This window comes from Aquarana catesbeiana, linkage group LG01, assembly GCF_042186555.1.
Source record: "Aquarana catesbeiana isolate 2022-GZ linkage group LG01, ASM4218655v1, whole genome shotgun sequence".
Lineage (NCBI taxonomy): Eukaryota > Metazoa > Chordata > Amphibia > Anura > Ranidae > Aquarana > Aquarana catesbeiana.
The window spans coordinates 736193783-736206917 of NC_133324.1; the positions used below are offsets into that span (position 1 = coordinate 736193783).

Genomic DNA, 13135 nt, shown 5'->3' on the forward strand with positions numbered 1-13135 from the left:
AAGGGTCAACTTTGTTTGGGCACTATTGTCACTAGATTATTGCTCTACTCTTTTTTTCCTTTCAGTGGCCTGGAAGTATCAACTTTGTTTTGCCAGTAGTACTATCACTAGACTTTTGATCCATGTAAGGCTGATATGTTTTTATCAGTGCATCCATTGTCAATTTCTGTGCTCCTATCTACATGGCATATTTAAGTAAATGCGAGGGACTTATTTTTTTCTAATTCATGTTGTTTAGACTCAGAACCATCTGCACTCTTTTGTGACTTTAACATTTTTTTTACTCTATTTTTAAAAAAAAATAAATATGTATAGAATTTTAATTTTAATTTAATTTTAATTTCCAAAAAATAATATTTTACATACTTATCTTTATCTGGTTTCAGATAATGATGTCCCTGGAGAAGCACACAAAACACTGTTTTTCTTAATAATATATAAACATTTTGAGATTCGAATTCTGATATATAAAAAAAGAAATGTGAAATCAATAATAAAATAATTTTCTTTACATGATAAGAATTTTTAGATTTTATTATACTTACCTTTACTGTGAATTTATTTGCCTGTTCTTTTTATTGTTTTTCTTTGTCTATTTTTTTCTAAGGCATAATCTTTTCCATATGAGCCTAAAAATGACAAAAAAAGGCAACATGTTATAATACAGTTATGATTTCGGCATAAGACCCGAGAGCATTTATAATGTGTTGTCAATATATCTAGAAGTAAAGATTTTTAAACTGCAGTTAAATTAGGATTTTACTTACCTCATTTGATAACTTTCTTGAACTTTTTCCCTTTCTTCTATCTTGAGTAAAGAATGTTTTGAAGACCTAATACAAAAACAATTGCACTCTGTAAAATGCCATGATCAGCCATATTAAAAAAAACATCAGTAGCTTTTCTTTCTGTGAAAGAGAACACAGAATAAAGGGCCTAATGAGGAGCAATTTTTTCAATAAGTCATCAGGAACCATTTCAAGCCCATTGCAGCCATTTAAAGTCCACCAAAAAACACATTAATTTCACCTTCCTCTTTGACTTCAATGCATTTTACCAAAATGGTAAAATTTCAATGGAATCTCTAAATTGTTCACTGAAAGCTTTGGTAGATCAAACATTTCACTAATCTCAAATTATACGTTTCTCTGGGGCAAGGCTTGACGTGAATTATTTTGTGTATTTTGTAAATCTTTTGATAGTGTACCACAGTATTCTACATACTATTATTTATTTATGATTTATTTTCAAAATTGTCAAGCTTTTTTTGTTTATAGCGCAAAAAATACAAAATGCAGAGGTGATCAAATATCACCAAAAAAAAGCTCTATTGGTGGGGAAAAAGGCAAAAAACTAAGTTAAATTACCAAAAATAAAAATTGGGAACCATAATATCAGTGTAAGCCAGTTTGAAATAGCCCATAAACAAAAGTGCTTTCTTTTTTAACTTAGATAATTTACTTGTGTCAACATTATGCTTCAAGGTCTCCAGAAGATGACTAAACCTGAAAATGAAATATAAATCATTAGACACATAAGAGCCATTAGACATCTTTTAAAAAGAATAAAACAAGAAACATGGGAAAGAAAGCAGAAAGTTACCATATTTATCGGCATATAACACGCACTTTTTTCGTCTTAAAATCAGGGGAAAATTGTGGGTGCGTGTTATACGCCGAACTGCTGCCTCGGAGGGGAAGGAGGGAACGAGCGCCGCCAAAATAGACAGAGCCGAGTGTACTGTGTACTCGGCTAGGCTCCACTCCGCTCAGCTCTGCTCGCAGTCATGCCCAGTCCCACCTCCTAGCATTTACGTCCCTCCATTGGACCGGTGTTGTATCCATCATAGGAGCCGGGCCAAGGGGCGGGACTGCGAGACTAGCCGAGAGGAGCCAAGTACACAGGACATCCGGCTCTGTAAATCTCGGCGGCACTCGTTCCCTCCTAAATTGAGCACCAATAACAATTTAAAACAGATAATGCTGCAATTTTGGACAAGGCTGCAGATGGACACTATTGGGCAAGGCTGCAGATGGACACTGTTAGAAAAGGGTGCAGATGGACACTGTTGGAAAAGGCTGCAAATGGACACAGTCGGGCAAGGCTGCAGATGTACACTGATCATTCTGCAATGATGGGCAAGGCTGCAGATGGACACTGATAAGGCTGCATTGATGGGCATTTAAAATGTAAGTTTTTTTCCTTAAACTTCCCTCATAAAAGTTTTTTTTCCTTAAACTCCCCTCCTAAACTTGGGGTGCGTGTTATACGCTGGCGCGTGTTATACAGCGGTAAATACTGTATTTAAAATCGTGCAGTGCTGGTGTTGGTGGCAGGAATGGTACATGAAAAAGGCCACGATCATGAAAAAAAACATTTTTACTGTGTTGCATTAACTGGGCGTCTGGCAGCTATCTATAAAGGGATTGTGGGAAAAAAAATCACTTTTAGCAGTGTCCACAAAGTTGGCATGCTCATTAGTATGGGTTTGACTTCATGGTGTTTGGCCTGGGCCCACCTTCTACCTTTGTTTTGATATGTTTTTAACTCTGCAGGGTATTTGGATATACTCAAAATAATAACATTCCTCCCAGAATGCAGCGCGCGCTCGCTATTGCATACTGGACCGACTGGACCGAGTACAGGCTTCAGTCCCCTCAGGTGGTTAACTCGGGTTGTTGTATGGTTGGAGCCACGCTGTATGAAGGGATATTGTAGATAGAATACCGGGACCCATTTACACGCTCACCATCCATAGCGGTATCTGGAGGAGTGGTTTATTGCCTAACAGCCTGACCTGGCTATAGTCCTGAGACGTGCCTTATTGTGCTTCCCATCTGGTAATCGCATATGTCTGGTGGTGGAGGATCAATGTGCAGAGTGTGTTTGCTTTCCACTTTTTCACCTGATTTCCACGGATAACTACCAGGGGATGCCTCTTACCTCTTTTTTATCTATGGACTTCATTACCATAATTTACACTAATGATCTGATGTCATTGGATGCATATGTGTGTGTTCATTGCATATATTGATTTTATTGCATATATTGACTCTTTGCAATTTCACTTTATAGCGCAGTTTTTTTCTTTGTTTTTTCTATTATCTTTTTTAACCACTTCAGCACCGGAAGAATTTACCCCCTTCCTGACCAGAGCACTTTTTGCGATACGGCACTCGCTTTAACTGACAAATGTGCGGTCGTGCGCCGATGCACCCAAACAAAATTTTCCCACAAATAGAGCTTTCTTTTGATGGTATTTGATCACCTCTGCGGCTTTTATTTTTTGCGCTATAAACAAAAAAAGAGCGACAATTTTGAAAGAAAAGCAATATAATAATTTTAAATTTTTGCTATAATAAATATCCCCCAAAAATATATAAAAAAAACTAACAGTTTAGGCCGATACGTATTCTTCTACATATTTTTGGTAGAAAAAAAATCGCAATAAGCGTATATTGATTGGTTTGCGCAAAAGTTATAGCATCTACAAAATAGGGAATAGATTTATGTCATTTTTATTATTATTTTTATTTTATTAGTAATGGCGGTGATCTGCGATTTTTATCGTGACTGCGACATTATGGCGGACACATCGGACACTTTTGGCACTATTTTGGGACCATTGTCATTTATACAGCAATAAGAACAAAAAAGTGGTAACCCCCTCAATTGGGACTTTAAATAGACCACCCACTCAAAGAAATCCATAAAATCGAAACTTTAATGGTGAAAAAACATATAAAATCCACAAATAACAAAGATGCACGACATAAATTACATGAAATATCCTTAAAATGCTATATACATAGTAGTATGAGATATGTTCTCATTTGTAGGGATGAGACCACCTCGCTCTGTGTGGTATGATGGGAGCCTCTTATTTTTCTAATTATTATGGGTAGCAAATACCCAACCCCCCATCTCCTTTGAGACTCCCATCATGGTTAAGCAATTATTATACAATAAGTAATAGCCCCTCAACTTAGTGACCGATTAGTGGTATCTCGGAACTAGTAGAGTGGGGCTATGCATGTTGTTCATAAGATGAAGATGCATTAAGTATAGTTATATATTTTGTTCACATTTTTTTGTTACACTTTTTCTGTCGTATTTGTTTGTTTTTTCTGTTTTTGTTAGGAGTATTGAGCCCTTTGTACGTTTGATATCAGTCTGATTTACTAGGAGATTGTCAGTGAACCACAGCGGAGGTAAATTAGTCATATAGTATATTCCTCAGACCCCTAAACATGTTTAAAGGAAAATAATTTGACACACTCATGGGACAAAACAGAGAACATGGACAGAGAGAAGCAAGAGGATCAGAAATGAACTCTCTCTTCCGCCAACCCAAAAGTTTAGTGGAAAACAAGGTCTCCCTCTTTTGGCAAGTCGAGAACTTTGAGCACTATATCCAGGAGGATATTAATCCCCTTGGTTTAAGGGTTCAAATTTTTCATACACTAGATAATTTGGATACTACGTTTTATAAAACAATCGGAGAATAATCTCCAACAATGTACCAAAACAATGATGCGCTTGCTAACTGAGGAATACCGAAAAAGAATTGCTGCTCTCGAAAAGGAGATTGAGAATATACATTAAATTAGAACCATTTAAGGATGTCCCCACCTATGGAGAACAGGAAGAACGGATAACATGTCATATTGACACAATGGTTAAGGAGTTAATCACCACTAAAGAACAAAAATTTTGGAGGGACAAAATAGTATTTAATGAAGGAAGGGCATACCGCTGGCAACAACGAAATCCCCAAGGACGCCAACAGCGGAAAGACAATTCTAAACCCCGCACAAAAAGTCATAACAACATTAGGGGTTCAAATTCATCTCTTAATTCTCTCTCCTCCACATGTTCACAGACCTCCGGAAAGACATCTAGGAAACAGAAATGGCGCTCATCACAAACAGGATCAAACAATAAGAGACACATAACTGAGGCTACGCCACCGATACAACATCCCTCTATCGTGACAGGTACTGAGCACGTGAGTAGGCTAGGTATTGCATGTGGTGGCCCTCCTGGGCAAGGCTGTCCACCTGCGGATCCCTCCCTGGTTTCTGCCACCAGGGACGGACCCGCAGATGGATATTGACAGCCAACACTGGATCCTTCGGGAGGTGCAGCTTTAAACATTATCAATTTATCGGATTACAAGTTGTCTGGTGATGAAATGACCTTACTTAGTAAAGGGCTTACTTTTTGCCCATCCTCCAACATGGACACTTTTGAAACCATCAAAGATTTACATCTATTTGCACGTAAATTATTACTTAAGAGCATCTATGCGAAACCTAAACAAATTCATATATCTTCTAGAAAAGAAAATCAAGCTATACAGCACTTGGTCTCCCTGTTGGAGGATCAGGAACAAAAAGATCTTATTGATAGTATTGACATTGAATCATTGCTGGTGATGCATACTACCCCCACTACAGGGGGAATTCAAGGTAAATCTATATTAAAGAAAAAATCTAGTACATTTCCATATCTAAATTCCAATTCAAATTTAAAAGCATTCATAGCTATGACATCAAGGGAGATAAAACACTTAAAAACTAAGGATCAACCACCAGACAACTTATCCGACTCAGAAAGAAAGGCACTTATATCATTAAGCAACCAACATCAGCTGACAATTAAGCCCTCCGATAAAGGGGGCAATATTGTAATTATGAATAACTCTCAATATGTACAAATGTGCAATAAGATACTATCCAACAGAGAATGGTATCAATCCATCTCCAGACTAACAATTGAAAAGATTGACAATGAATTTTTCACATTGGTGGATCAGGCATATTTAGATAGCACCATTACGCAACAAACGTGGGAATTTATTTGCACAAGTCACTCTAAAATCCCGACCTTCTACAGCCTTCCGAAGATCCACAAAGACCTTAACAACCCCCCTGGGAGACCAATTGTCTCCGGCAGGGGGAGTATCACTGAAAATCTCAGTAAATATATAGACGAACAACTACGCCCACTAGTCACGAGCCTGCCTTCCTATATTAGGGATACCTCCCAATTGTTAAAAAACTTAGAAAATGTATGGATTCCACCTAATTGGATCCTGGTCACAGTGGATGTAGAAGCACTATATTGCTCTATTCCACACCAGAAGGGAGTTGAAACTGTTGGACGTTTTATCTATCAATCAGATAAAGACGAAAAACCTTTACATATGTTCATCCTGCGAGCGTTACATTTCATTCTGTTGCATAATGCATTTGCATTTAACGGCTCCCATTTCCTCCAGATACAGGGGGTGGCGATGGGGACATGTTGTGCCCCATCTTAAGCCAACCTGTATCTGGGGGAATGGGAGAATATTTTCTTATCTCCAGAGGCCCCATACATAGATCAAATACTAGTACGGTAAAGGTTCATAGACAACATTTTCTTTATATGGAATGGGCCACTTAACGATCTCCATGATTGCATTTCGATCATGGGAAAAAATTATTTCAATTTGAAATTTACTATGACATGTGACCCCCAAAGAATCACAATCTCGATGTCACCATCTATAAGGGTCCAGATGGCCAACTAGCCAGTACACTATTTTGTAAAGAAACAGCCGGAAACACCATCTTACACGCAACCAGTTTCCACCCGGTGCCACTGATTAAATTTATCCCCTACACACAATATCTTCGCATCCAGCGTAACTGTTCTGATGATAATATGTTCCTCATGGAAGCTAAGAAACTCCAGAGGAGATTGCTTCAACGTGGATATTCTCCCACTTGTCTAAAGAGAGCCTTTAGAAGAGCGAGAGAAAAAAACAGACAGAATCTGCTTTTGGATAACCCACAAAAGGCACCCAACACGCTTCAAGATGCACCGATTAGGATCATCACTACCTTTAATAAACAACATAAAGCTTTGAAAAAAATCTTGCGTAACATTGGCACATTCCTCGGATTGACCCCACACTGAGCCAGTTTGTTCCTGAGGATTCTCTTGTTGCGTTTATATGCACAAGATCCCTCAGGGACAGACTGGATACCAGTGAATACACGGGTGAATTTAGAGGGGATCCATGCAAATGTTTGTTAATCTTCACATGTGGAGGTTGTCCCAAATGTCAATTTATGGACAGACAAGAATGCCAAATTGCCGAATGGACATAGGTACAAACCATCCCACTTTGCAAATTGTTGTACTTTCGTGGTTGTCTATTTGCTGACATGCCCATGTGGGTGCTTTTATGTGGGCAAAACAAAACTTGAACTCCATCTGTGGATGGGTAGACACATAACAAGCATGCGTACCTGCAACCCTGACCTACCCCTGGGACGACATACCCGGGAGGAACACCAGGGAAAATAATGGGATAAGGGATAATTTAATTTTTCCCCTCCCCTCTCTTCCCTCGGTTACCGTTTTCATTTTTTAGTCTGTACCTTTGTAGGTGTTAACCTGTAAAACGACAGCATCTCTTAATGTGTAGGTTAGATAACTTAGAGCTGAACAGGATTGTAACAGCAATGCAACGGCCCCATGAACATTTCAGAGCCCACACGTACCTGTAATAGTATTCCCGCAGGATGCACGATTGTTTAATATTATGATTAGTTAATTTTATTACAGCTATATATGAGTCACTGCCAATAACAGATGTATACTGATCTCTACTACCCATTCCTATCCATGATATAATTGTGCTAGTTTTTACATTTCAGGGAACGGATACAGCCTATGGGTGTTTCCATATAAATGGATTTGCAGTTACTTAGCTAATTATCCACTAGATGGCACTTTATCACCCACGCACTCTTCTGTTGCATAATCATATTGGCATCTGCATTTCTGGTAATTTGATATTCCAATGCCTTTTTTTATCAATCTTTCTTTTTTAGCTACTTTCTTCATGTGTTTTGTGTATTCTATGTCATGGGTTTGTCCTTTCTTTTTCTTTCATTGGCATCCACACTAATTCTCCATGTTTTATTTTTTCTCCCTAGCATTTGCTTCTTCCTCTTTCCCTCTAGCAGGGTTCACTTCATACACCCCCTATTGACGCCGCGGCTTAGTTCCGACGGCGCCAAAGGGGGTGGAGACGTGATGACGTAGGTCTCCATGGTAACACAAGGGAAGTGACGTAGGCACGCTCCGGCGGTGATCCCTTGTTTACCTCAATCACTGCTGCTGCGTTGGACGCATGCGCTGGCGTTACACACCGGCGCTATATAAATACAGCTAGCTAGTCTGTCATTTTTGTCCAGGCATCCATCCAGGCACCACACGCTACACAGCGACCAGCTTAAGCCACAGGTAGGCTCCATCCACTTGGGGTACACACGCTCTCTGACCTTGCTTTATTAGACTGATTGCTCATCCCTTTTGTTTGTACACATATAGGACCCGTCTGTAGTGGGACATTTGGACATTTATTCCTGGGCTATTTAGCCTATACTACTAGTTTCAGCAAACTGGTTACCCCTCTTCCAGACGTTAAGTATATGGGTATATGCCATATAATAGGTATACATCTTTGTTTACTCCTCCCCACTAGTGCATGCTAAAGATCATTATTCACTTGCAGTTTTGTTTTAGGTTTATATCTTAGAGGTGATCCTCATTCACTTATAGTTTTTTCCCCTCTTTCCATCACGTGGTCTTTCTTTCTTATGTATATTCCTGGTTTCCTCGGTGATCTCTTGCATACCCAATGCACTTATTTCACTCTGCTTCACTCATAGCCCTTTTTTGTATTTCTTTCTTTTGTTTGGTGGTTTCTGGTTTGGCTACAGAAATACATCTATCCAGTCTTTCTCTACACTATATAATAATCTGGTTTGATAGAAATCTTGAAATTTCCAACTCTTCTTATTATGCAGATGTCACAGTTATTATGCATCTTAAGATTGTGCTTCACACATACAATATTCTCAACCTGTGCATTCTATAATATCATTTTGGCACTCCTCGGTCCTTAGTGTTGGCCCACATGGAATCATCTCACTGGGTATGTTCATGGGCCGTTTTTGCTTTTTCCTGTTTATTTCCTTGTTGATTAATACCCTTCACATATAGGTCCATGTACCTTTATGTTTGTATTTTTGATCCAACTACAGTCCTCTTTCTTTGCATTATTCCTTGTGTTCTCTATGTATGTATTGTTTGACATATTTACGCTCTGCATGTATGTGTTCTCTGACATATCTTTTTGTAATTTTAGAATATATGTCAATGCTAAAAATTGTTTGAACCCCTGACCCTGATGAAGGTATTTGAACATCTCATACCGGAAACGCGTCGGGCATCTGGGCATTCATATCTCATACTACTATGTATATAGCATTTTAAGGATATTTCATGTAATTTATGTCGTGCATCTTTGTTATTTGTGTTTTTTTTATGTTTTTTCACCATTAAAGTTTCGATTTTATGGATTTCTTTGAGTGGGTGGTCTATCTAAAGTCCCAATTGAGGGGATTACCACTTTTTTGTTTTCATTCGTAGGGATGAGACCACCTCTCTCTGTGTGGTATGATGGGAGCCTCTTATTTTTCTATTTATACAGCAATAAGTGCTATAAAAATGCACTGATTACTGTATAAATGACACTGGCAGGGAAGGGGTTAAACACTAGGGGGCGATCAAGGGGTTAAGCGTGTCCTAGGGAGTGATTCTAACTGTGGGGGGGGATGGGCTACCTAGGACATGACAGCGATCACTACTCCCGATGACAGGGATCAGTGATCGCTGTCATGTCACTAGGCAAAATGGGGAAATGCCTTGCTTACATAGGCATCACCCCATTCTGCCGCTCCATGACATGATCGCAGGACACCGGCGGACATCGAGTCCGCGGGATCCGCGGGCATGGTGACGGAGCACACTGCGGGCGCACGGGCCCACAATTCCATGCCTTAAAGGGGACCTACCTGTACGTCCATTTCCGCAGCCGTGTCATTGTGCCGATGTATATCGTCGTGCACTGATCGGCAACCCGTTAAACAAGATATTAGTCTAAATATATGATATATTGTTATTGTTTTCATATGTACCTTGGACTTTTGATATTTGCTATATCACTATTTTTTTAAGGGGATACACTTCATTGTCAGTCATATTTTATATATTCTTACTTGTTTAATACCTTAGATATTTTATACCTTGTGTTATTAACGATTTGTTTATTGTTAACATATTTGTTCTGATTATATTGTTTTTGGGTTTTCTTTTCTTTTCTTTCTTGTACAAGAATTTCTATGTCAAGAAAAAACAATAAACGGTTTGAACACAAAAAAATAAATAAATAAACAAAGGCTGACATGATAAAGGTCTCATGCAGCTACTAAAGTCTAACAATGCTCTGCCACTGTGCAGCAGAAATTGCTGTAGTACACCAGTACACCCACTCCCTTTTGCCAGTAATCTGATGGTCCCGGAACTTGTCTGCTTTGGATGCTGGAATATCCACTACAGGCTCCTTACCACCTGCCACAAAAAGTTAAAAATGCCAATGCTGTGAACTTTTTACATCACCAAAAAGATTCAAAACTGCCTAGATTGTTTGAATGCAGCTGATGATGTAGGAAGGAGAGAGAGGAAATCAGACAACACAGCCTTCAGGAAGTACATGACTACTTTCATCCTACCCTGAATGTGCAATGTGTGTGTAACTGCGAGAGATACATCAGTTACCAGTAAATTGAGTGAATGTTCTAATTTTTGCATAGGTGCAGTGTTTAATTGAAACTTAATGAGTGCTTTTACCTGTTGCCTGGAATTGCTGTTGTCAAAATAAATATATGGTTATGGTATATTTACTCATATGAATGGTGTGAACCTCTGCGCTTGTGGATGACATTAAATGTGAAATATATATATATATATATATATATATAACTCAATCTATAACAAGTGTGTTCTGTGTGTCGGGTGCTGCAGCCCCTATTGTGTTCCCACAATGCAGTGATAATGAAGTGTGATATGAGGTTGCGCAGCCTCACAATATTGAACTATAATCAAAACAGTGAAAATAAGTAGGTAAATAAACAATAAAAATAGTGTGAAATTAATCCATCAATATCAAAGTCCAATATATAGTGCAAATAATAATGAATAAAGTGAGTTCATAGAGGTAGCTGAAACAAATCCAATCTTCAAATGTGACAAATGCCAACTACCTTTTTCTACTCGAGAATCATACACGTATATTCTTATAGACTTAAACAGTGCACTTCCACCTCTGTGTGACTATTCCATGCTCACATAACTCTCACTTTCATTAAGGATTAATGCAAGCCTTTGGGTAACAGGGTAAATAAGTTTCCAAGGTACTCCAGTAATCTCCACTTACCCAGATACCCAGGGTAATATGGTGCTGGTCACTTTAAGATGCTTATGGTCCCTTTAAACCTCCGCTGCATCCACTCAGCAACATGTTAGAATAAAGGATAACATGCCTCCCATAGTATAAAATCGTATGTGACAATACTTTATTAAAATTAGAAAGACTCTTACATTTAAAACAATCAAAACGTGCGTGTAATGGTTAGAATACTCAGCAAAGCATGGTGTCATGTACCTGATGGTCGAGCCTGTCGTGCAGAGGGAAGGCTTCTCGTACAACCCCTGCTCAGGAACCACGGATGTTGTATCACTGGCCGCAAGAGCGTGGCGCTGGTGGCAGCAGGAAGCAGGGACCAGGCAGGTTTATGCAGAGCAGAGGAGATACAGGATGTGTGGTCAGACAAGCCGGGTTGGTAACAGACAATCATATACCGACATAGGCAACAGGCCAAGAATGGTCAGGATGCAGGCAAGGTTTGGCAACAGGATATCAAGAAGCGGAGAGATTAAAGCAGAGTCAACAAGGCAAGCCAGGTCAAGATAATGGATCGCCAGTGTAGTCAGAGTAAGCCGGGTCAAACACAGGAATCAAATAAGGATAACAGGTATACAGGGTACAAGCTGCATATCAGACAGCAAAGTCCTAGTGGACTTGCTGCCCTCATAAATGCATTTGGCGCCAATGCTTATTGGCGTGTGCGCATTCGCGTTCACATATGCGCTGTGTCTGACAGGATGTACACTTGGGGAATCGTGTCTGCACATACGCATTAGCTTCCGCCCTTGAGCACCAGCAATGCTATGGCTAGCACATTCCTGACACATGGTGTCTCGCATCACTTCTGGTCATGAGGGCCCTATGCGTTGTGTCATGTCACATGACTTCATTCACACTATTGTTATTGTTTATTTACCTATTCATTTTCACTGTTTTGATTATATTTATATGTTGTGAGGCTGCTCAACCCCATATCACACTTAATTTTTACTCATATAACAATGGATTAGATTAAAATGCATCCATTTTAATTTACCCGTAGGTGGACTAACATTATCAACTAACTTCAATAAAAAAAAGTCTCACTCCTCACCATTAACACCACTCCCAAACAAAGAACATATGAAACTGTTCCCACATATGCATTCGCTTTCATTCCCTATTCGAGGAATGTCCCATTACAGTGAAACAGAGCAAGTATTCAGTAGCATGGCTTTTCAAGCAGTTGTTACAACTCACAGAATTAATAAATCCATTTACTTAATAATACTCTGGTAATCCACTGAAATTTGTAAAAAAAAAAACACAGATCATTGTTCAAAAATATTGTTTTTCTTAGAGGGCATTAGCTATTATGTTATATTTTCAAAAAAATACTATACTTTAAAATAAAGATAATGTACAGTATAAACAGCTGTACGTCTATATCAAACCTTTCATTGAGCACTGATAGAATGGTAGGAAAGCTCCCCCATCCCTAATCCTGCTGAAACATACCCACTACTGTGAAAGACTTTGTTTGATGTAATATTGATGATTAATGAGGCGCAATAGGCCTTAAAATGGTAACAGGTTTTGTTTTTTGGGTTTTTTTGCAAAAAAAGCACAGATAGCACAGATGGGAAAGCACAGATATTCAGAGGTACATCAAAAGAAGATCCACTCTCGAAGTTTAATGCTGTTTATAAATTAATTGTCTGTTTAAAGGCTAACTCATTGAAACAATCTTTATCTCTAATCAAGGATTTGGCAGTAAAACAAATAATAAATAACAGATTAATTAATTCTGTCAGTTCTATCAAA

General features: G+C 38.8%; 1 long non-coding RNA gene across 1 annotated transcript in view; it reads right to left on the reverse strand.

Annotated features, from left to right (window-relative positions):
• The window catches only part of LOC141121702 (uncharacterized), a 67388-nt gene that overhangs the window by 24887 nt on the left and 29366 nt on the right, over window positions 1-13135 (reverse strand). Inside the window, exons 2-3 of the long non-coding RNA XR_012240592.1 lie at window positions 768-833; window positions 546-629 (exon numbers count right to left, since the gene is read on the reverse strand). This is a non-coding gene — a long non-coding RNA (uncharacterized lncRNA). The remainder of the gene's footprint in view (window positions 1-545; window positions 630-767; window positions 834-13135) is intronic.